General features: G+C 40.2%; 1 long non-coding RNA gene across 1 annotated transcript; it reads right to left on the bottom strand.

The window, feature by feature from the left end:
* Positions 1 to 667: 667 nt before the first annotated feature.
* LOC131200420 (uncharacterized) lies at positions 668 to 10,011 on the bottom strand. The gene is made up of 4 exons (XR_009155613.1): positions 9,800 to 10,011; positions 4,568 to 4,675; positions 3,586 to 3,713; positions 668 to 967 (listed from the first exon to the last, which is right to left on the bottom strand). It is a non-coding gene; the product is annotated as an uncharacterized LOC131200420 (long non-coding RNA).
* Positions 10,012 to 22,109: the final 12,098 nt, after the last annotated feature.

Genomic DNA, 22,109 nt, shown 5'->3' with positions numbered 1-22,109 from the left:
AGAACTCAGCTATCAGTCAGGAATGGTAAGAGTTAACAGATTAACATAGTTGGAAGGGACCTTGCAGGTCATCTAGTCCAACCCCCCGCCCAAGCAGGAAACCCTACATCTGCCTCTACCTAGGATCGAACTCACTACCTCCTGATTTTGAGGCAAGAGTTCCACCTCTAGGCCACAGCAGCTGGGCTGATACCTCAGAGTCCACTACGACAGGGGTCTCCAACCTTGGCAAGATTAAGACTTCTGGACTTCAACTCCCAGAATTCCTCAGCCAGCTTTGCTTTGCTGGCTGAGGAATTCTGGGAGTTGAAGTCCACAAGTCTTAAACTTGCCAAAGTTCTGTCAGAGTTCTCAGGGAAGGCAGGAGTCCAAGATGTGACTTCAGCAATCCAAATTAGACTTTGCCTGACTCAAAGAATGCCAGAAAGCAGATCCTTTATATAGGCCATGAGGTGTGGTTCCATGACTCAGCACTTATCCAGGCCTGTCCCTCCCTTCCTTTTGCTGATGTCGCCTCTCCATTCTCCGGAAGCGTGGATCCATCCACCCTCCAGCTGCTGGCAATTCCAGCTCGTGACTGGCTTCATGTTCCTCATGTTCACATGCTGTGGGGGAGGGGTTTATTTGCTCAGTTTGTCCGGGCATAGTGCCAGGACTGGGGGCTGAAGGCATGCCAGGCCATTCGTCTTGCTCGGTCTGTCCGGGCATGGTGCCAGGACTGGGGGCTGGAGGCATGCCAGGCCGTTCGTCTTCATTATCCGTCTCTGGCTGAGATAACAGGAGATGAGAGGGGCCCGGCTGCGGAGTGGGGGGCAGCCGAGGCACAACAAATGGGCTTCGCTGTTCAAATCTTGGCAAACCTATTTGCTGAATTCTTACCTTCAATGACAACGTAGGGGAGGCAGTTGCTACCTGCGGCAGACAAAACGCTGGGAAGACTTGAACCGACCTGGAGCTTCGGAGCCCCCTGCAAGAATGTGGGGGTGGGGGAGAATGTAAATAGAAGAGGCAATACCAGAACCTATACAGAATTAAGGTGACTTGAAATCTCAAACATTGGCTTCTTCACATATTTACCAAGGAAACTCACAAATCACTGCCTTATACAAACTTAAGCACATTTGTTTAGCAACTGACACAATCCAGGGGTGAAATCCAGCAGGTTCTGGAGAACCAGTAGCGGAAATTTTGAGTAGTTCAGAGAACCGGTAGCGGAAATTCTGAGCAGTTCGGAGAACCGGCAAATACCACCTCTGCCTGTCCCCAGAGTGGGGCGGGAATGAAGATTTTGCAATATCCTTCCCCTGGAGTGGGATGGGAATGGGGATTTTGCAGTAGCCTTCCCCTGCCACGCCCAAGCCACACCACGCTCACTAAGCCACGCCCACAGAACCAGTAGTAAAAAAAATTGGATTTCACCACTGGGCACAGTCATGGGTGAATGACTAGAACTGCACATTGCATGAAGCTGTCTCAATTTGTCTGTTTTGAATTAAGATCACTCAAGGTCAAGTGATGACTGAGAGACACTTGGGTGCGGTGGTTAGGGTGCTGGCCGAGAAACCAGGAGACAATTATTTTTAGATCTCCTTTAAGTATAAAAGGTAACTAGGTGACTTTGGGTCAATCACTAGGAGACTGTGACTTTTAGTTCCGCCTTAGGCAGGAAAAAACTGGTTAGGTGACTTTGAGCCAGCCACCAAGAGACTGTGACTTTTAGTCCCACCTTAGGCATGAAAGCTGGCTAAGTAATATTGGGCCAATCACCAGGAGACAGTGTGTTCTGTCCCCTCCTGGCCTCAGCCACGCGAGCTGGCTAAACGAGCCAGTGATTGAGTTCATGGCTGCTATCAGTCCTGGCAGGGAATCTGCAGCTACCTGCCAAAGTCTTCCCTTATTTTGGGGTTGCCGGGCAACCAGGTAGTCAGCAATCCAGGCCGAATGTTCAGCTCACTTCTCCACGAGTCAAATAGTTCATCTCAATTTTTGCTTGTCACGGAGCAGAAGAGCAGCCAGGGCTGCTTTTATACTCTGTGGGGTGTGGCTCCGTGACTCAGCACTCTCTAGGCCTGCCCCACCCCTTACTTTGTTGTAGCCGCCTCTCGTATCTCCGAAACCTGGGATCTAGCCAGGCCTGGTTGCCATCAAACGGGTCTGGAGGCGTGGCCTGGGGGGGGAGGAGAGTCAGGACGGAGGCCTTGTTATCTCCTCCACCTGGCCTTCCTCTGGCTCCTGGAGCTGAGCCAGAGAAGCCGGTGCTCCAGAGGTAAGTCCTGATGGCCCTTCCCCCTAACTTTCCGAGTCACTTTCTGGCAGGGGGCCCGGCTCGGGGGGGGGGGGCGCAGAGACAACACAGTGAGTTCTAGTCCAGTGTTGGAGAACCTTTTCGGCACACTGAGTGTCAAAATGGGAGCACGCGCGCACATGTGCACATGCTGGAAACTGGAAGGGCAGCTGCCCAGTGCACATGTGTGCGCCGGGAAGATGATCTTCCAGTTTCCGGCGCGCATAAGCGCACCGGCCAGCTGGTCTTCACATGCACATGCCAGAAAGACCAGGTGGCCGGTGCGCATGTGTGCGCCGGAAACAGGAAGATTATCTTCCTGGCGCATGCATGCGTGCCGGATGGCTGCTCTTTTGGGTTCGAGCGCTTCCGTGCACATGAATACCATCCGGCCAGCGCGTTGTAACCCAGAAGAGCAATGCATGGAGAGATGGCTTGTGTGCCACTTCCAGCACATGTGCCATAGGTTCCCCATCACAATTCTACTCCCTCCTTAGGCACGAAAACCAAATGGTTAAGTTTGGGCCGATCACCAAGAGGCTATGAATTTTAATCCTGCCTTAGGTATGAAAGCTGGCTGGGTGACATTGGGCCAGTCATTCTCCCTCAGCCCAACCCACCTCACAGGGTTGTTGCTATGGGGAGAACAGGCGAAGAAGGAATGTTATTTATATGTTTGCCACTTTGAGTTACTTATCAGGTAATAAAGCTGAGATAAAACTCTTAACAGATCTCCTCTCCCATTCATAGACATGCTGTAACAAGAAGAGTGCGTGCAGTTGAATTTGTCCATTGTGCTCAGTAATAATGCTGACTTTTTTTACGTAAAAATGTTTAAACCAGTAGGATTTTATAACTATGGCTGAACAACCATAGCTCAGCATACCTGAATCCAACTTATGGATGCAAGATAACGCTGATGTTACAAGATGCTATACTTTTTATTAGAGCAATCATTAAAACGCTGTGAAATATAAATATTATGCTATAAATGCCATCCTTGCTTTCTCAAGAGCACGGGAAAGATACAATACCTAGATGGATTTTAATTGGATTTTTTATGTTGTTTGGGGGGCTTTGCTTATGGCATGCTGCCTGAAGTCACAATGGTTAAAGAAGAATTCTTTAAATAAATCAATAATCACATTATAAATCCTTTAAACCGACGTTTTTCAAACTTGGCAACCTTAAGATGTGCGGATTTCCAACTCTCAGCATGCTGGCTGGGGAATTCCACAGATCTTAAGACTGCCAAGTTTGAAAAGTACTACTTTAATTAAAACAATACATAAATGTCACACCTGGATTTTGGACACCACCTTGGCCTTTTGCCTGTGCAAGTAATAAAAGAGGCCAGAGAAAGCCAAGCTTGACCCCAAACAGATCGCTTCTCCTATCGTAAAAGGAAAAGTATCCATCGAAGCTGAGTCTGGAAGAAGAAACAAAAACAAAAAAAAAACAAGAACTCAGCTATCAGTCAGGAATGGTAAGGGTTAACAGATTAACATAGTTGGAAGGGACCTTGCAGGTCATCTAGTCCAACCCCCTGCCCAAGCAGGAAACCCTACATCTGCCTCTACCTAGGATCGAACTCACTACCTCCTGATTTTGAGGCAAGAGTTCCACCTCTAGGCCACAGCAGCTGGGCTGATACCTCAGAGTCCACTACGACAGGGGTCTCCAACCTTGGCAAGATTTAAGACTTGTGGACTTCAACTCCCAGAATTCCTCAGCCAGCTTTGCTTTGCTGGCTGAGGAATTCTGGGAGTTGAAGTCCACAAGTCTTAAACTTGCCAAAGTTGGAGACTCCTGCACTAGGATGCTTGATGACCAACGTCAGGGAAGTCCTTGACTTATAATAATTCATTTAGTGACCGTTCAAAGTTACGTCATCGCTGAAAAAAGTGACTGTGACCATTTTTCACACATACGACCACTGCAGCTTTCCCATGGTCCCCTGAACAAAATTCAGACACTTGGCAATTGACTCATATTTATGACGGTTCCAGAGTCCTGGGATCCCCTTTTGTGACCTTCAGTGGAAAAAGCACTTTTCACTTCACAGCCATGTTACTCACATAACAACTGTAGTGATTCACTTAATATCTCTGGCAAGAAAGTTCGTACAACGGGGAAAAAAAATAACTCAATGTTTCACTTAACAACGGAGATGTTGGGCTCAGTTGTGGTCATAAGTCGAGGATACTACCTGTATTCTGAAAGATGGCCCCTTGCCAAAACAAAACAAGGAAAGGAAGACGGAGAACCAAAACTTTAGCATACCAAAGTCTTAGCAGAGAATAAGGTTAGGCCCAGATTGATCTTCCCATAGAGGTTAAAGTTTTCCTTGGAGTTATGTTTCGTTTGGTGTCTCCTCTTCAAATTAAAGACCTTTAAAGAAAGCAGAAAAAGTTACTCTCTTGAAATAGCAAATCCGATATTATCAAGGTCTAAAAACAATTCGGAATATTAAATAGATAAACCCTTGCTCTCGACTTACAACCCTTGGTTTAGTGATTGTCATAAAGTCACCGAAAAAAGTGACATGACTGTTTTTCAGACTTATGAGCACTGCAGCATCCCCATGGTCGGGTGATCAAAATTTATTTATTTATTTATTATTGCAATTTTTATACCGCCCTTCTCCCGAAGGACTCAGGGCGGTTTAAAGCCAAGTAAAAAGTAATACAAAAATTAAGAACAATTTAAAAAAAAACTAATTTAAATTGGCCGAAATGCTGGGGCCCCCACAGAGAAGGCCCTCCCCCTGGGGGTCGTCAGCCGACATTGTCTGGCCGACGGCACCCTGAGGAGACCCACTCTGTGGGAGCGCACTGGTCGATGGGAGGCCACCGGTGGCAGCAGGCGGTCCCGTAAATAGCCCGGTCCTAAGCCATGGAGCGCTTTAAAAACGGTCACTAACACCTTGAATTGCACCCGGAAGGCAACCGGAAGCCAGTGCAGCCCGCGCAGGATAGGTGTTATATGGGAGCCTTGAGCCGCTTAGCAATTTGAGTGCTTAGCAATTGATTCATATTTATGACGGTTCCAGTGGCACGTGATCCTCTTTTGCGACTCTTCTGACAAGCAAAGTCAATGGGGAAGCCAGATTCACTTAACAATACTGTTACAAATTTAAAAAACAAACAAAACTGCAGTGAATCACTTGACAACTGTGACAGGAAAAAAATCATAAAACGAGGCAAAACTCCGTTAACCAACTCACTTAGCAAACAGAAATTTTGGGTCCACTAGCGGTCATAAGTCGAGAACTACTTGTACGTTATCACTGTGTTTGCTTCATGAGGAAAATTTTCCCTTGGGGAACGCGAAGTCTCAAGGCCATTTTTTGGGATCACTCAGGTTTGCTGAATATATTACATTACATTACATTACATTACATTACATTACATTACATTACATTACATTACATTACAGTACTGTACTGTACTGTACTTTATTTTATTATTTTATTTTATTTTATTAATTATATTATATTAATATAGTATATATATATATATATATATATATAATATATTATATTAATAATAGTATATATTATATACTAGACAACACTATCAACAGTAGAGACTTTCAAATTTCTAGGTTCTACCATATCGCAAGATCTAAAATGGACAGCTAACATCAAAAACATCATTAAAAAAGGACAACAAAGAATGTTCTTTCTGCGCCAACTCAGTAATCTCAAACTGCCCAAGGAGCTGTTGATCCAGTTCTACAGAGGAATTATTGAGTCTGTCATTTGCGCCTCTATAACTGTCTGGTTCGGTTCTGCAACCCAACAAGAAAGACACAGACTTCAGAGGATAATTAGAACTGCAGAAAAAATAATGGCTACCAACCTGCCTTCCATTGAGGACCTGTATACTGCACGAATCAAGAAGAGGGCCGTGAAAATATTTACAGACCCCTCGCATCCTGGACATAAACTGTTTCAACTCCTACCCTCAAAACGACGCTATAGAGCACTGCACACCAGAACAACTAGACACGAGAACAGTTTTTTCCCCGAAGGCCATCACTCTGCTAAACAAATAATTCCTTCAACACTGTCAGACTATTTACTGAATCTGCACTACTATTAATCTTCTCATAGTTCCCATCACCAATCTCTTTCCATTTATGACTGTATGACTATAACTTGTTGCTGGCAATCTTTATGATTTATATTGATATATTGACCATCAATTGTGTTGTAAATGTTGTACCTTGATGAACGTATCTTTTCTTTTATGTACATTGAGAGCAGATGCACCAAGACAAATTCCTTGTGTGTCCAATCACACTTGGCCAATAAAAATTCTATTCTATTCTATTCTATTCTATTCTATTCTATTCTATTCTATTCTATTCTATTCTATTCTATTCTAATGAAACCTTCTTTTTCCCTCTAGTTTTCTTTTAACACGCTAAACTGGAGACTGAGGGACTAAAATATGCATTCGGAAGGTATTTTTCAGTTCAGAATAGAGCTGGAAGGGGCCTTAGAGGTCTTCTAGTCCAACCCCCTGCTCAAGCTGGAGACCCTACCGTTTCAGTAAAATGGCTATCCAGTCTCTTCTTAATTTCTTCTTATTTCTGGATAACAGCCTCATTTTTCAAGGGACTCCCCATATTCGATACGAACTTTCACTTTTCATTTCCTTCGAGCACATGGCTTGTAATTCCTCTCAGCTTTGGAAAAAAAAACAATCCCCTACCTGAATTCTGAGATTTGTTTTCTTTTGCCTCTCAAGGCTTTTTTCAGCTCTGTCTTTGCAAAATATATTTCGATCTGACAGTCCTCGGCAATGATGTAAGCATTTTTTGTCAGGCTTGGAAAGTTTAAGAAGAATGGACTTCAACTCCTAGAATTCCCCAGCCACCTAGGTTCCCTTACAGCTGGCAGGGGAATTTTGGGAGTTGAAGACCACCCATCTAAAATTTGCCAAGCTTGAGAAATATTGACATAATGCTTTTATTCGAGAGGGCATGGCCTGAGGGAACAAGAGGATGCACTAAAAACAATTGTTCGGAGAAGTTTCGTCAATTAGGATATAAAATAAAACTGAATAAAAACAATCTGAGTGGTTTATTTGCATATGGATACTTTTAGGGTGGATTTGATTTAAATCGAGTTGATTTAAATCGTGATTTAAATCACTAGCAAAAAGGCTTGGTTTAAATCAACTCGATTTAAATCATACTTTTTAAAGAGCAACTTTAAATCTCCATCCCACAGCAGCTCCTCCTGACTGGCTGTTGACTCACTGACAGTCCCAATATTGCAAAATATACAGCCTCGTGCTACATAACTAAGCTCCATTTCATGCTGAATTAACTAAATTATTAATGTACCTTAAATAGAAAACTATCTTTAGAGTTTTACTCCAAAAGCATTTTATAATTTGATAAAAATAAAAAAAAATCCGATTTAAATTTTTAAAAATCCTTTTATTTTTTATTTTTTGGGTGCTTTACTGGGTTTGAACCCTGCAAATGTGTACCTGAAGCTCCCCTCTATAACCAAATAGATCTGTGGCCAACGACACCAGCTAACTCGCAACTGTTAGAAAAAATCTTAATTTTCTGCAATATACAGTTACTATTAAATTTTCTGCAATATACTAATTCCCACAACACTGTCAAATAATTTACTAAGACTGTATTTCTATTCTTCTCTTCCTTACTAATATCTATCTCTTCCCACTTATTACTATAATCATGTTTGTTTGTTTTTTATTTATTTATTTGAATTTATATCGCGCCCTTTTCCGAAGACTCAGGGCGGCTTACACTGTGTTAAGCAATAGTCTTCATCCATTTGTATATTATATTCAAAGTCAACTTTTATTGCCCCCAACAATCTGGGTCCTCATTTTACCTACCTTATAAAGGATGGAAGGCTGAGTCAACCTTGGGGCTGGTGGGACTTGAACTTGCAGTAATTGCAAGCAGCTGTGTTAATAACAGACAGACTTAGTCTGCTGAGCCACCAGATGTTGCTTGTATCTTTCGATTTATATTATTTCATAGTATGATTTGATAGGTTATTAGTAACCTTGACTATCCCTAAGTGTTGTATCGTTTTATTCTTGACGAATGTATTTTATTCTCCTTATGTACACCGAGAGCACATACACCAAAGACAAATTCCTTGTGTGTCCAATCACACTTGGCCAATAAAGAATTCTGTATTTACTATTAAATGTTCTGCAATATACTAATTCCCACAACACTGTCAAATAATTTACTAAGACTGTATTACTATTATTCTTCTCTCCCTTAGGAGCTGCTGATTCAGTTCTACAGAGGAATTATTGAGTCTGTCATTTGCACCTCTATAACTGTCTGGTTCGGTTCTGCAACCCAACAAGAAAAACACAGACTTCAGAGGATAATTAGAACTGCAGAAAAAATAATTGCTACCAACCTGCCTTCCATTGAGGACCTGTATACTGCACGAATCAAGAAGAGGGCCGTGAAAATATTTACAGACCCCTCGCATCCTGGACATAAACTGTTTCAACTCCTACCCTCAAAACGACGCTATAGAGCACTGCACACCAGAACAACTAGACACAAGAACAGTTTTTCCCCGAAGGCCATCACTCTGCTAAACAAATAATTCCCTCAACACTGTCAGACTATTTACTGAATCTGCACTACTATTAATCTTCTCATAGTTCCCATCACCAATCTCTTTCCACTTATGACTGTATGACTATAACTTGTTGCTGGCAATCCTTATGATTTATATTGATATATTGACCATCAATTGTGTTGTAAATGTTGTACCTTGATGAACGTATCTTTTCTTTATGTACACTGAGAGCATATGCACCAAGACAAATTCCTTGTGTGTCCAATCACACTTGGCCAATAAAAATTCTATTCTATTCTATTCTATTCTTACTAGTATCTATCTCTTCCCACTTATTACTGTAACCATGTTACTTGTATCTTTCAATTTATATTGTTTTTACTTGTTTCCTAGGACGATTTGATAGCTTATTAGTAACCTTGACTATCCCTAAGTGTTGTATCTTTTTATTCTTGATGAATGAATTTTATTCTCCTTATGCACACTGGGAGCACATACACCAAAGACAAATTCCTTGTGGGTCCAATAAACACTTGGCCCATAAAAGAATTCTACATTTGCTCTTCAATTTTCTGCAACATACATTTACTATTAAATTTGAGCTCCCTGCTGAGAAAAGCACAGAAGGGCAGCTCAGAACAACAATGGAGGAAAAGAAAAAAAAATAAATACAATCACAGCGGCGAAGTCAGTTTATTTTAAAAAAATCGAGGAGCAATTAAAAGTTTGGGGAAACCAGAGGTAAGGATTCCAATCCTAATCATTATTAATTCTAATTAAAAATCAATCAATCAATCAATCAATCATGATTTATTCTAATTCGTTCTCATGATCCCTATTCAGCACCGCTCTGCTCATGCTCAGAGGCACCTTTGTTTTAAAGATTTCCAGAGGCGGGTAAGGTTACTTACCAGGCTACTACGAGGCTCAACGTTTCCTGCCAAAAAAAAAAAAGATGATTAATGACGATCCACGACCCGAAGCTGGATTCCCGTTTCACTTTCGAACCAAACAGCGGTAGCGGATAGGGGGTCGAACGTGACGCGAAGGCGCCTGGGAAACAAAGTTCCTGAAGGCCCGTTCAGCCAGCTTCGCTTCTCTAGGCTTCCATGCTTTGAAAACCACAACTCCCGGCATGCCTTCTTCCCTCCGTTATCGTTCCAGCGAGGACTTTTTCAAGAGTTCCCGCGAGGGGCTAGGCTCGCAAGTCTCGCGATTCACTGCAAACGGAGGCCATTAGAACTACGACTCCCATCAGGCCTCGGGGCACAAGTGCTTTTAAATCTCCGGCTATTGAGAGAGATGGGAGGGGCGTTAGGTGTTTGCTAAAAATGAATTTTTGGGTTCTGTGTTGTTGTTTTTTAAGCGCCTTTTGTTTTAGACCAGGGGTGTCCAAAGTTGTCAACTTTAAGACTTGTGGACTTCAACTCCCAGAATTCCTCAGCCGCTGGCTGGGGAATTCTGGGAGCTGAAGTCCGCAAGTCTTAAAGTTGAAGCCTACAGCAAAGCTTTGCTGGCTGAGGAATTGTGGGAGTTGAAGTCCACAAGTCTTAAAGTTGCCAACTTTGGACATCCTTGTTTTAGACCTTCCAGTAAAAGATGTCTTGAGCTCCTGAATGACAGGCAGGTAAAAAGCCCAACATTAGAAGCAACTTAGAACTAAGGAGAAACTTCCTGACAGTGAGGACAATTAACCAGTGGAACTACTTGCCTCCAGAAGTTATGAATGCTCCAACACTGGAAGTTTTTGGATAACCATTTGTCTGAAGTGGTTATAGGGTTTCCTGCCTAAGCAGTGGGTTGGACTAGAAGACCTCCAAGGTCCCATCCAACTCTGTTATTCTATCTATTCTATATTTGACGGGCTGCCACGGAGAGGAAGGGGGTTAAGCTATTTTCCAAGGCACCCCAAGGCCAGGCAAGGAACAATGGATGGAAACTGACCAAGGAGAGATTCAACCTGGAGAATTTTTTTTGACAGTGAGAACAATCAAGCAATGGAACAGAAGTTGCCTTTGGGGGTTGTGGGAGCTTCATCACTTGAGACTTTCAAGAAGAGATTGGACTGCCATTTGTCAGAAATGGTGTAGGGTCTCCTGTTTGGGCGGGGGGTTGGACTAGATGACCTACCAGATCCCTTCTCACTCTGTTAATCTGTAAATAGAACTATACAGTGTTCATCAACATGATCTACTTGGTTCCTGAATTATAGCCACCCACCCATTTTCTGACTTAAGGTATACTAAACAGTTATTTTGGTGACCAAAGTTACAGCAGCATTAAAAAAAAATGTGGTTTTTTTTAATGAGCATTTTTCACATGACCGTTGCAGCATCCCTATGGTCACGTGATCAAAATTAGGATGCTTGGCAAGTGGTTCATATTTGTGACCAGGGGTCATGTGATTTTTTTTTGCCGATGACCTTCTGACAAGCAAAGCCAATGGGGAAGCCAGATTCACTTAACAACCACGTTACTAACTTAATTGCAGCGATTCACTTAACAACCTCGGCAAGAAAGGTCGTACAATGAAACAAAACTGTCTCAGCAACAGAAATTTTGGGCTCAATTGTGGTCTTGAGTTGAGGACTACCTGTAAAAGTTACAAAATGATGAGTTGTAAATGTATATATATATATATATATATATAAGTTGTAAAATACTGTACACTGAATGTAAACTACACTGAACAGCAGCGTGAATTCACACCACATGCCAAGCATGTACATTGAACAATCACATAAAATTAAAATCTGTGATTCTTCGAAACCTAGAAATCACAAAGATCCTCAAGGAAATAACAGCTCTGTGATGTCAATGTCTTGTTTCAGTGATGTTCATAAGATGTTAAAAAACAGCATGATAGGAATGATATGGTAGCAGTGTTTCAATAGCTGATTAAAAGATCATTATTCTAATCTAATTAATAATTTTTAGGATTAATATTCCTCTAGTTAATTAAAATAAAGTTAAATAGATATTAAGGCAAGACAAGAAACAATGGATAAACTAATCAAGGAGAGAAGCAATTCTTAACAGTGAGGACAATTAATCAGAACTGCTTGTTAGTTGCTCAGGATGCTAAAAGGAAATCTCCTGACATAAAAAAATAACCTGCAATGGTTGCAAAATTCTTCTCTTATCACTATTTAAGAAGAGACAGGACAATTTTGTCTGAAATAGTATCCTTTCAATGCATCCCCCATTTAGCTTTCATTTTTAAATATTCATGCTATGCTACTGTGACTATTTTGACATCCCTTTTATTTCCTGTCTGAGCAGGCTGTTATAGTCATCTTTGATCAGAATTAAATTCATAAATTTAAATCATGGACCACTAATCATCTGCCAATGACTGGCTTTTCAATTCTCTTACTTCAAATAATGTCACTCATGTAAAGCATCTATTGTTTTCTTTTATAACAGGAAGCAGTTCTAGAGCTAAGCAGCCACCATAAGAGTTCAAAACAGCTCAGTTTAAATTGGATTTGATGAAGGAGCAACAAGCATACCAGGACTCATAGGCTTTCCAAGCAGAGGGAAGACCTAACATCATACATCTGACTCAGCGGGAAGATGGTCAGCCAGTTAACATGATGCAGTTGAACAATTCTGGTCTTACCAGCAGCACTTTATTTGAAAGTAAGGAGGCTGAAGCAGAATGGAATTCTGATAAAAAAAAAGAAAGGGAGATTTGCAGAAACATGATTCATCATGAGAATTGAGACTGATTTGTGCAATATAAAAAAATAAAATAATTTTCTGGGAATGGATTTCTCATGGAGATGGTCCAGACCACCAGTTTGGTCATGACTAGAAGACCTCCAAGGTCCTTTCCAACTCTGTTATTCTGTTAAGCATTGCCACCTTACTAAAGGTACTTGTTCATACCACTTGCAGGTGTTTGTCTCAAGAGACTAATAGGACAAATCCATATTAAGATGCTCAGTTTAAACTTGAGATAGGTTCAAGATACAAAGATCTTGACAACTTGAACATTGGGCACTATCTAACAAAATATAAAATTCAACAGTGAAAAAGTAATTCTACATTTAAAAAACCAAAATACAGGTACCATATGTGGTACCTTGTTAATAGTAATTATAAATCTTAGTCCTATGGACAACCATTTTAGATGAGCCAGATGTGCAGCAGCTGAAAAAGCCAACACAATTCTGGGCTGCATAAACAGAAGGATATCAAGATCACTATGTTAATACCACTTTATAATGCCACACTTGAATAATGCATTCAATTTTTGTCACGATGTAAAAGGATGTTGAGACTTGAAGAGTGCAGAAGAGCAACAGATGATTAACTGGAGGCTAAAACATATGAAGAAGTTGCAGGAACTATATGTCTAGTTTAATGGACTGAAGACATGATAGCAGTGTTTATAAATTTTGAAAAAAGGATGGAGGCTCCAGTGGCGTCACCCTCCTGCTGGGTGCTCTAACAGAGCACTCCGTGTTAGAAGATTGGAAAGTCAGTGAAACAGAAAATAAATCACTGTTCACTGAGCTTAGCATAATCTCTGGGTGAAGAGGTTATCAGAATTGTGGAAGAGTGGCAGGTCTGACAGGGGTTTGCTCTTAAGAGCGAATTTTCCTGGATTTATGACCCCACGAATTCCACTCCTTCCAACTTCAGCACGCCCTGTTTTATCAGGAAAAGGAGAGGAATGTCGCTTCTGCTCTAGAAGGACTTATTAAATTGATTGATATTCCAAGCAGACGGAATTTCACAAGCGTTCGAACTTTGATGTAGAATCAGCACGGCAAGTACCGACTCCTTTTGAAACTTGAAACCTTTCTTTGTCTTTGATTAATTGACTTTTAAAATGGCGTCTAAAAGTGAAAGTAAAATTTTTAGTACGATGAAGCAGCGTTACTTGTGGATTGTTACAAACGGAGTTTTTATACTGAAAGGAGGAAGGAGAGTTATTAAGTTTGAATTCCTGATTCTTTTGAAGACAGAATGGCAGCTAAACCTTTAAAGCCTTCTGGAAGAAGGGATCTGAACCAAGTCTTGAGGAAATATTGAAAGAACAATTAAAACTTTCTGAAGATAGGCAAAAGAGATGATGGAGAATTTTAATGCAAAAATAAGAGAAGATATTCTTATGGCAGTTCAAGGACTGAGTAAAAAATTGAAGGATTGGAAGTGGAAATGCAACAGATCTCTCAGTCAAATAAGCATTTAGAAGACAAATGAAAGGTGTTCAGAAAAAGTGGATCAAAATGAAGATCAGGTTGTGATATTACAATATAAACTTATGGAAGGAGCTCTTAGAATTGTGGTATGCAAGAAGAGCGTGAGAAGACTTAAGAAAAATTATATCAGAAGCATTGGCTGAATTTATTGAAGTGGACCCCAAGAGGTAGCTTACCAAATTGATAAAATATATAGAGTTAATTCCTGGATTGCAAGACAGAGAAAGCTTCCTCGGGACATTGTGGTTTATTTTGTGAAAAGGACTATGAGAAATCAAATCCTGCAAGTTTCATATCAGACAACTTTAAAAATTGGAGAACAGGAGTTGAAGGTGTTGAAAGAGATTCCTTCAAAGATGTTAAGAGACAGGAAGGAATTTGCTTTTTACACAAGAACTTAAAAAACATCAGATTCAATTCAGATGGGAGGTGCCAGTTGGACTGACACTATTCTATCAAGGAAGGAGATATAGAATTGACACTGTTTTAAAGGCAAAGGATTTTCTTTCTACAGTTTTGAAAGTCGAAATAGAAGTGATAGAAAACTTCAAGAGACTCAAGAAGGCGTGGTGACCCAAGAGCCTTTATTGCTGCCAGTATTAGAGGAACCACAAGAGCAAAGGGTGACAAGAGGAGCCCTTAAGCGTAAAGAAGAGCAACAGTCTCAAAGTAAAAGTCAGGATCCCATTATGGAAGCTGTGGGAGGAGCTAGACGGAAGATACCGGAGGAGGAGCTTCCGTTGTCTGCTTCAAAGCTTCAGGAGGCCAGTAATGGCAAATAGAATCTTGTCATGGAATGTTAATGGCTTGAATTCAGCTCAGAAAAGAAGGAAAATATTTCACTACTTGAAACAATTTAAAAATGATGTGATTTGTTTGCAAGAGACACATATAAAATTATCAGACCAAAAATATTTAATTAATTCAAAATTGGGTAACCATTTTGTTGCATCAGCTTTGGAAAAGAAGCATGGAATTGTTGTATATATCAGGAAGGATATACCAGCTAAGCTAATTGAGGCAGATATTCAAGGAAGATTTATTGCTATTGAACTGGTGATAGATGCAAAAGACTTTGTTGATAGGTATTTATGCACCTAATCAGCAACAAGAAAAGTTTTACAAAATGTTACATGAGAGGTTGACCCTCTGGGATTATAGTTCGTTTATTTTATTAGGAGACTGGAATGGAGTAATTGATACAAGAAGGATAAGAGAACCTCCTCCAAGAAGATACCTATACATGCAAAATTACCAAAATCCTTTTTGAAATGATGGAAGACTTTGAGTTTAGAGATATATGGAGGTTACGGAATCCAGATGAGAGAGATTTTACTTTTTTCTGATAGGCATCAATCTTTTCACGCATTGATTTTATTTTAATTTCTAATGACTTGCTTTCTAGGGTGAAGAAAACGAAGATATTTCGAGGTGTTTAACTGACCATAGCCCAGTATGGATGGAATTATTACAAGGGAAAAAAGGTGGTAGAACATGGAGGTTGAATGAAAATCTGTTTAGATATGAGGATAATGTAACTTATTGTAAGAAACAGTTAAAAGAATTTTTGATTTTAATATGTACAAAGGGACACCTATAGGAACTGTGTGGGAAGCGAGCAAAGCGTTTATTAGAGGATATTGATTTACTTGGACAACAGGCAAAGGAATAATAAACAAAGGCAGCGTAGATATTTGGAAGAAGAAATTCAAAGGAAGCAACAGTTATTAATTCAAAACCCACAAGATCATAAACTTAAAGAGGCTATAAAATATTACAGAGTCAATTTAATATGTTAATGGCAGACCAGGTGTATGAATATACAATATGCTAAACATAATACCTTTTGTAATGCAAATAAACCTGGGAGATGGTTGGCATATAATTTAAGGAAGAAACAGAAAGCACGTGTCATACAAAAATAGAATATAAAGGTAAAGAGATATACCAACAGGATAAAATTAAAAGGCATTCTCAGAATTTTATACTGCACTATATGCAAAAGACAAAATATTGGATAGGGACATTTATGATTATTTGAAAGATTATAAGGTGAATATTCTAACATTAGAACAGAGGAGGAGCTGAACCGGCCGATAGCTACTGGAGAAATAGTGGAGGCAATTAAACAATTAAAATGGGAAAACCCTGGTACAGATGGTCTTACAGCAACTTATTATAAAAACACAGGATGAAATATTAGGCCCACTTAAAGAATTATTTAATCAGATACAATTAGGGTGGAATACCCCGTCATGGAAAACATCTTTTATTTCACTGATACCAAAGAGGAGCAAGACTGCTCTAAACCTGGTAACTATAGGCCGATTTCACTTTTAAATAATGATTATAAGATTTTTGTAAAAATAATAGCAAATAGATTAATGTTAGTTTTACAACAAAGAATTCATACTGATCAATCTGGTTTTATAAAAGGGAGGCAGATGAGGAATAATGTTAGACAGATTATTAATATATTGGAATATTTGGAAAAGAAGAATACTTCAGCGGCACTTATTTTTTTGGATGCAGAAAGCCTTTGATCGATTGCATTGGGATTTTTTATTTAAATTAATAGAGAAAATGCAATTTGGAGACTGTTTTATTAGAATAATTAAAGCGATTTATGGAGAGCAAACAGCACAGATTATAGTAAATGGTAGTTTGACAGAAGTTATTAAGATTGCGAAAGGAACAAGACAGGGATGTCCCTTATCACCATTATTGTTTGTTTTGACTCTGGAACCATTATTAGATAAAATCGAAATTAATGAAAATAGAGGAATTAAGATTAGACAATATGAGTACAAAGTTAGAGCTTTTGCAGATGATGTAGTGGTTACGTTAAGAATCCTATAAATTCAAGTAGATTTTTGTTGGAAGTAATTGATAAATATGGAAAGGTATCAGGATTTAAAATAAATCAGAATAAAACAAAAGTGATAATTAAAAATATGTCTATACAACAGAAACAAAAACTAGAGGAAATGACAGGATTTGAGGTAGTAAAAAAGGTTAAATATTTAGGGGTCTATATTAGCTCATCGAACAAGAAACTTTATAAGAATAATTATGACTTGCTATGGCAAAAAGTTCAGAATGATATGAGTGGCTGGAAGAAATTGCAGTTATCCCTATTGGGAAGGATTGCGCTATTAAAATGAATGTGTTACCTAGATTTTTGTTTCTGTTCCAGATGATACCTATAATTAAAAGGATAAAAATTTGGAAGATTGGCAGAGTGGGATTAATAAATTTATATGGCAGGGTAAAAGGCGAGGTTAAAATGAAAATAATACAGGATTCACGGGAAAGAGGTGGTTTAAGAATGCCTAACTTTAAACTATATTATGAAGCAGTAACCCTTTCAGTAATAAGTGACTGGTTTAACTTAACAGAGGAAAGAATTTTGAATATAGAAGGTTATGCCTTGTTATATGGATGGCATTACTTATTTTATGGAAAAAAAGTGGATAGGGCTTTTAAGAATCATGTGTTGAGAAGTGCTCTTTTCGGGTCTGGAATAAATATTCCTATAAATTAGATTACAAGATTCCTATATGGGCGAGCCCTAGACATGCAATAGAGAATATAAATATAGAACAGAAACAGGAAATGATTACATATAAAGAACTTTTGTATGCTGAAGGAGGTAGATTGCAATTAAAATCATTACAGGTATTAAATGAAGAAGGGAGGAATTATACTTGGTTTCAATATGGGCAAATAAGTGCTAGATGGAAAGAAGATCAAAAAATTGGTATAATGGAAAGGGAGGAAAATTTAATAAAGCAAATTAGAAATCAGACCCAGGAGCATATAAAGAGATTGTATAATGTGTTGCTTGAAATAGATTCGGAAAAGGATTTGGTAAAGGATTGTATGATAAAATGGGCACAGAATATTCAGGAACCAATAATGTTGGAAACATGGGAGAAAATCTGGGTTAGAAATGTTAAGTTTACACAAGCACAGAATTTAAGGAAAATTTTATAAGATGCTTTATAGATGGCACTTAAAAAATTATCATGTATGTATCCTAATATCCAAGCGAAATGTTGGAGGTGTGATTGTGATGATGCTACATATTTTCATATTTGGTGGACTTGCAAGAAAATTAAGGTCTTTTGGATAAGAATTTGGTGGATTATTCAAAATGTACTGAAGAAGAAGATAAAGTTCCTGCCACAATTTTTCCTTTTGGGAATTATAACGGATTGTACAGGGATTGAGACTAAATTGATTTTGAACTTAATAACAGCAGCAAGACTGTTGATTGGACAATACTGGAAGAAAGAAGAGATACCTACAATAGAAGAATGGATATTGAAAGTTATTAATTTGGCTGAGATGGCTAAAATCTCAGCGTTTTAAAAGACAATACGCAGGAAAGATATTTAATTGAATGGAAAAATGGATTGATTATCTACAAAACAGATATCAGATTAAGAAATATCAGATTGCCTTTGAATAATTAGAAAGTTATTTTATGTAATGGGAGGGGTTGGGAGAAAAAGCTTTGGATGGTTATTTATTGGAAGGAAAATTTTATTCTATGTTTGGTTTATGTATAACTTTACCTTGTGATTGACCCGGGAAGCCGGGGAGGAGGAGGGGGTTTTTGGGAGGGAGGGGGAAAAAAGGGGGAAAAATGTTTTTGTTTTTTTAAAACTCTTTCAATAAAAAAAAAAAAAAAGAAAAGGACCAGGAGGTTATGGTCATCTTTATGAAAGTATCCTCAAGTGAGGTTGTCTCATTCAATGGTTTGTAAGTGGAATGTGCAGAATTTAATTTTTTGGCACACCAAGCACGGCCTTTATCACTAGGCTAAGTTGGCTGATAATCTGTCCTTCCACACAAACCAGCTTGTCAGTTTGAACCGAGAGATTATGATTTGCATAGGGCCACTTGAAGAAACCTCTGCTTTTCGTTATTGCAATGATTTAACTTCATTTCTGGACTGAATGACAGGGGGTAGGGGGGAAGTTCCCTGCTCAAAGAACACTTATGTATCAGAAGAATCTTAAAGTAGAACTCTTTTTTTTTCATATAATAATATAAATACTTAATATAAATTTATATAAATATTTAATATAATACCAGTGGAATGCCTTGACAGCAGAAGTTGTCTGTGCTCCATCACTGGAGCATTTTAAGAAGAGCATTTTCTTCCTTGAGGTTATTAGTAGCTAGACAATGCTCTAACACTCAAGGGTCCTTGAGTGGCTCAGACTGCTAAGACAGTCTGTTATTAACAGCAGCTGCTTGCAATTACTGCAGGTTCAAGCCCCACCAGGCCCAAGGTTGACTCAGCCTTCCATCCTTTATAAGGTAGGTAAAATGACCCAGATTGTTGGGGGCAATAAGTTGACTTTGTATATAATATACAAATGGATGAAGACTATTGCTTGACATAGTGTAAGCCGCCCTGAGTCTTCGGAGAAGGACAGGATATAAATGCAAAAAAAAACAAAACCAAAAAAAACCCCCTCTCCCCTTCTGTTTAATAATGATACAGTTTGATTCCTAGACAAGCTGGACTCAATAGTGGGAAAGGCTACTCAAGCAGACTCCAAGAGGTGAAAACAATCTCACTTCTCACACGTAGTAAACTAAAGAATGTTATTTGTGGGTACTTGGAGTGCACTTCACTTGCCAATAGTATGGGAACAGCTTAAATTTTAATCTGAACTAATGACCTATCAGGAATAAATTCAGGTAGTCCTCGATTTACAACAGTTTGTTTTAGTGACCATTCGAAGTTACAACAGCACTGATTTTTTTTTTACCTAAAATGGTATAGGATCTCCTGCTCGAATAGGGGGTTGGACTAGAAGACCTCTGGGGTCCTTTCTATTATTTTGTTCTGTTACTTGTTATTTTCTATGATTGTGAGTATCCATCCCATAAAGCCCAAAGAAAGTACACAATGATATAGAAGATTGGACAGAGGTTTGGACTAGAAGACCTTCAAGGTCCCTTCCAACGCTAATGTCAGCTTTGGAAGCCATACTAGGCCGAAGGCTTCCACACGCTGCCACTTTCTCTTGTGTGGGAAAGTAGGAGAAAGGGGTTTGGTCAGTGGTGGGATTCAAATAATTTAACAACCGATTCTCTGCCCTAATGACCAGCTGGGTAGGCATGGCTCGGTGGTCATGTGACTGTGTGGACATGGCCAACTCAACATCACTCACGTTGATGGGCACTTCGCCTTAGCTGTTACAATGTAATAAGGGTTAGCCAGAGAGGCACTTTCGGTAAGCAGGGCAATAAAGATTAGGCTAGAAACACCACCAGAATGTTCCTTCCTGCCTTCCTTACAGGATTAACCCTGGAAAGTGGGAAAAAACAAAACAAAATAAGATTTTTTCCAACAACCAGTTCTCCGAACTGCTTAGAAAGTTAACAACCGGTTCTCCCGAATAGGTGCGAACTGGCTGAATCCCACCACTGGGTTTGGTACAAGGGTCTATTTGACATAATAACATTCTTCCTGCTGGTCAAGGTCAGGCTGAGCTCACATCTGGAGGAGTGGCCGGAGTGATGTCTCAAGATGGGACGGTTGAAGATTGGAGCATGTGATCGGCAGAGGGGTCATGAGGGTGGGGATTTTGGAGTTTGTCTTACTGAGGGAGAAACCCGGATCCCCAGATTCGGATGTCATCCAACTGTGCCAGTTTACCTCTGCCAGTAAAAGAACTTTGAAAGATGGTTGCTTCGGAGTCTTTTCTGCAGGAGGGGGTTTTCTGGAATGCTGACATCTAATACAGGTAGTTCTTGACTTACAATAGTTCATTTAGTGACCGTTCGAAGTTACAATGGCACTGAAAAAAGTGACTTACCACACTTATGACCAGGTTTAGGATTCACTCGGTCCAGACCGGTTCGGGCAAATCGGATGCTAATTTTACATCTGGTTTGCCAAACTGGTAGTTGCAAGAACTGGCTGGGCCTGCCCACCCCTCCCAGGAGTCTCCATGCGGCCCGTTTTGGATGCCAGGTAAGTGCAGGGCCTGCACAGAGGCTCTGGGAGGGTGAAAAATGGGCCTCTCGGAAGTTCTGGAAGTATAGAAATGGGCCCGTTTCTGGCCTCCAGAGCCTGGGAGAGGCCGTTTTCGCCCTCTCGGTTGCTCAAGAAAAGCCTCTGGAGCTTGGGGAGGGCGAAAACAACCCCCCATCATGATGCAGGAGGCTGATTAGGCCACGCCCACCATGGCCACGCCCACCCAGCAATCAGGCAGAGGACCAGTTGCTAAAATTTTTGAATCCCACCCCTGCTTATGACCGTTGCAGCATTATTTATTTATTTATTTATTTATTTATTAAACTTCTATACCGCACCATCTCCTGTAGGACCCAGGGCGGTTCACAGCTATGTTTAAAATACAACAATATAATAAATAACAATATAAAAACAATTAAAACCAAATATTAGATGGCCGAATCACTAAAACGGTAAAACCGATTTAAAACCCATTTAAAATTTCACTAAAATATTTCTTAGGGTAGTCCCGCTCGCTGGAATAGTAAGGTCTTCAGTTCACGTTTGAAGGCCCGGAGGTCGGGGAGTTGTCGTAACCCCGGAGGAAGCTCGTTCCACAGGGCCGGTGCTGCCACAGAGAAGGCCCTCCCCCTGGGGGTCGCCAACCTACATTGTTTGCTCGACGGCACCCTGAGGAGGCCCGCTCTGTGGGAGCGCACAGGTTGTTGGGAGGCAATCGGCGGCAGAAGGCGGTCTCGTAGATATCCCGGTCCTAAGCCATGAAGCGCTTTAAAGGTGGTGACCAAAATCTTGAATTGCACCCGGAAGGCCACCGGCAGCCAGTGCAGGCCGCGCAGGATAGGTGTTATGTGGGAGCAACGCGGTGCTCCCTCTATCACCCGCATTCTGGACTGGCTGGAGCCTCCTGGTGCTCTTCAAGGGGAGTCCCATGTAGAGCATTGCAATAGTCCATGGCATCTCCATGGGTCACATGATTTACATTTGGATGCTTGTCAACTGGTTCAT

This window comes from Ahaetulla prasina, chromosome 6, assembly GCF_028640845.1.
Source record: "Ahaetulla prasina isolate Xishuangbanna chromosome 6, ASM2864084v1, whole genome shotgun sequence".
Lineage (NCBI taxonomy): Eukaryota > Metazoa > Chordata > Lepidosauria > Squamata > Colubridae > Ahaetulla > Ahaetulla prasina.
This window is presented reverse-complemented; position numbering and strand designations above follow the sequence as displayed.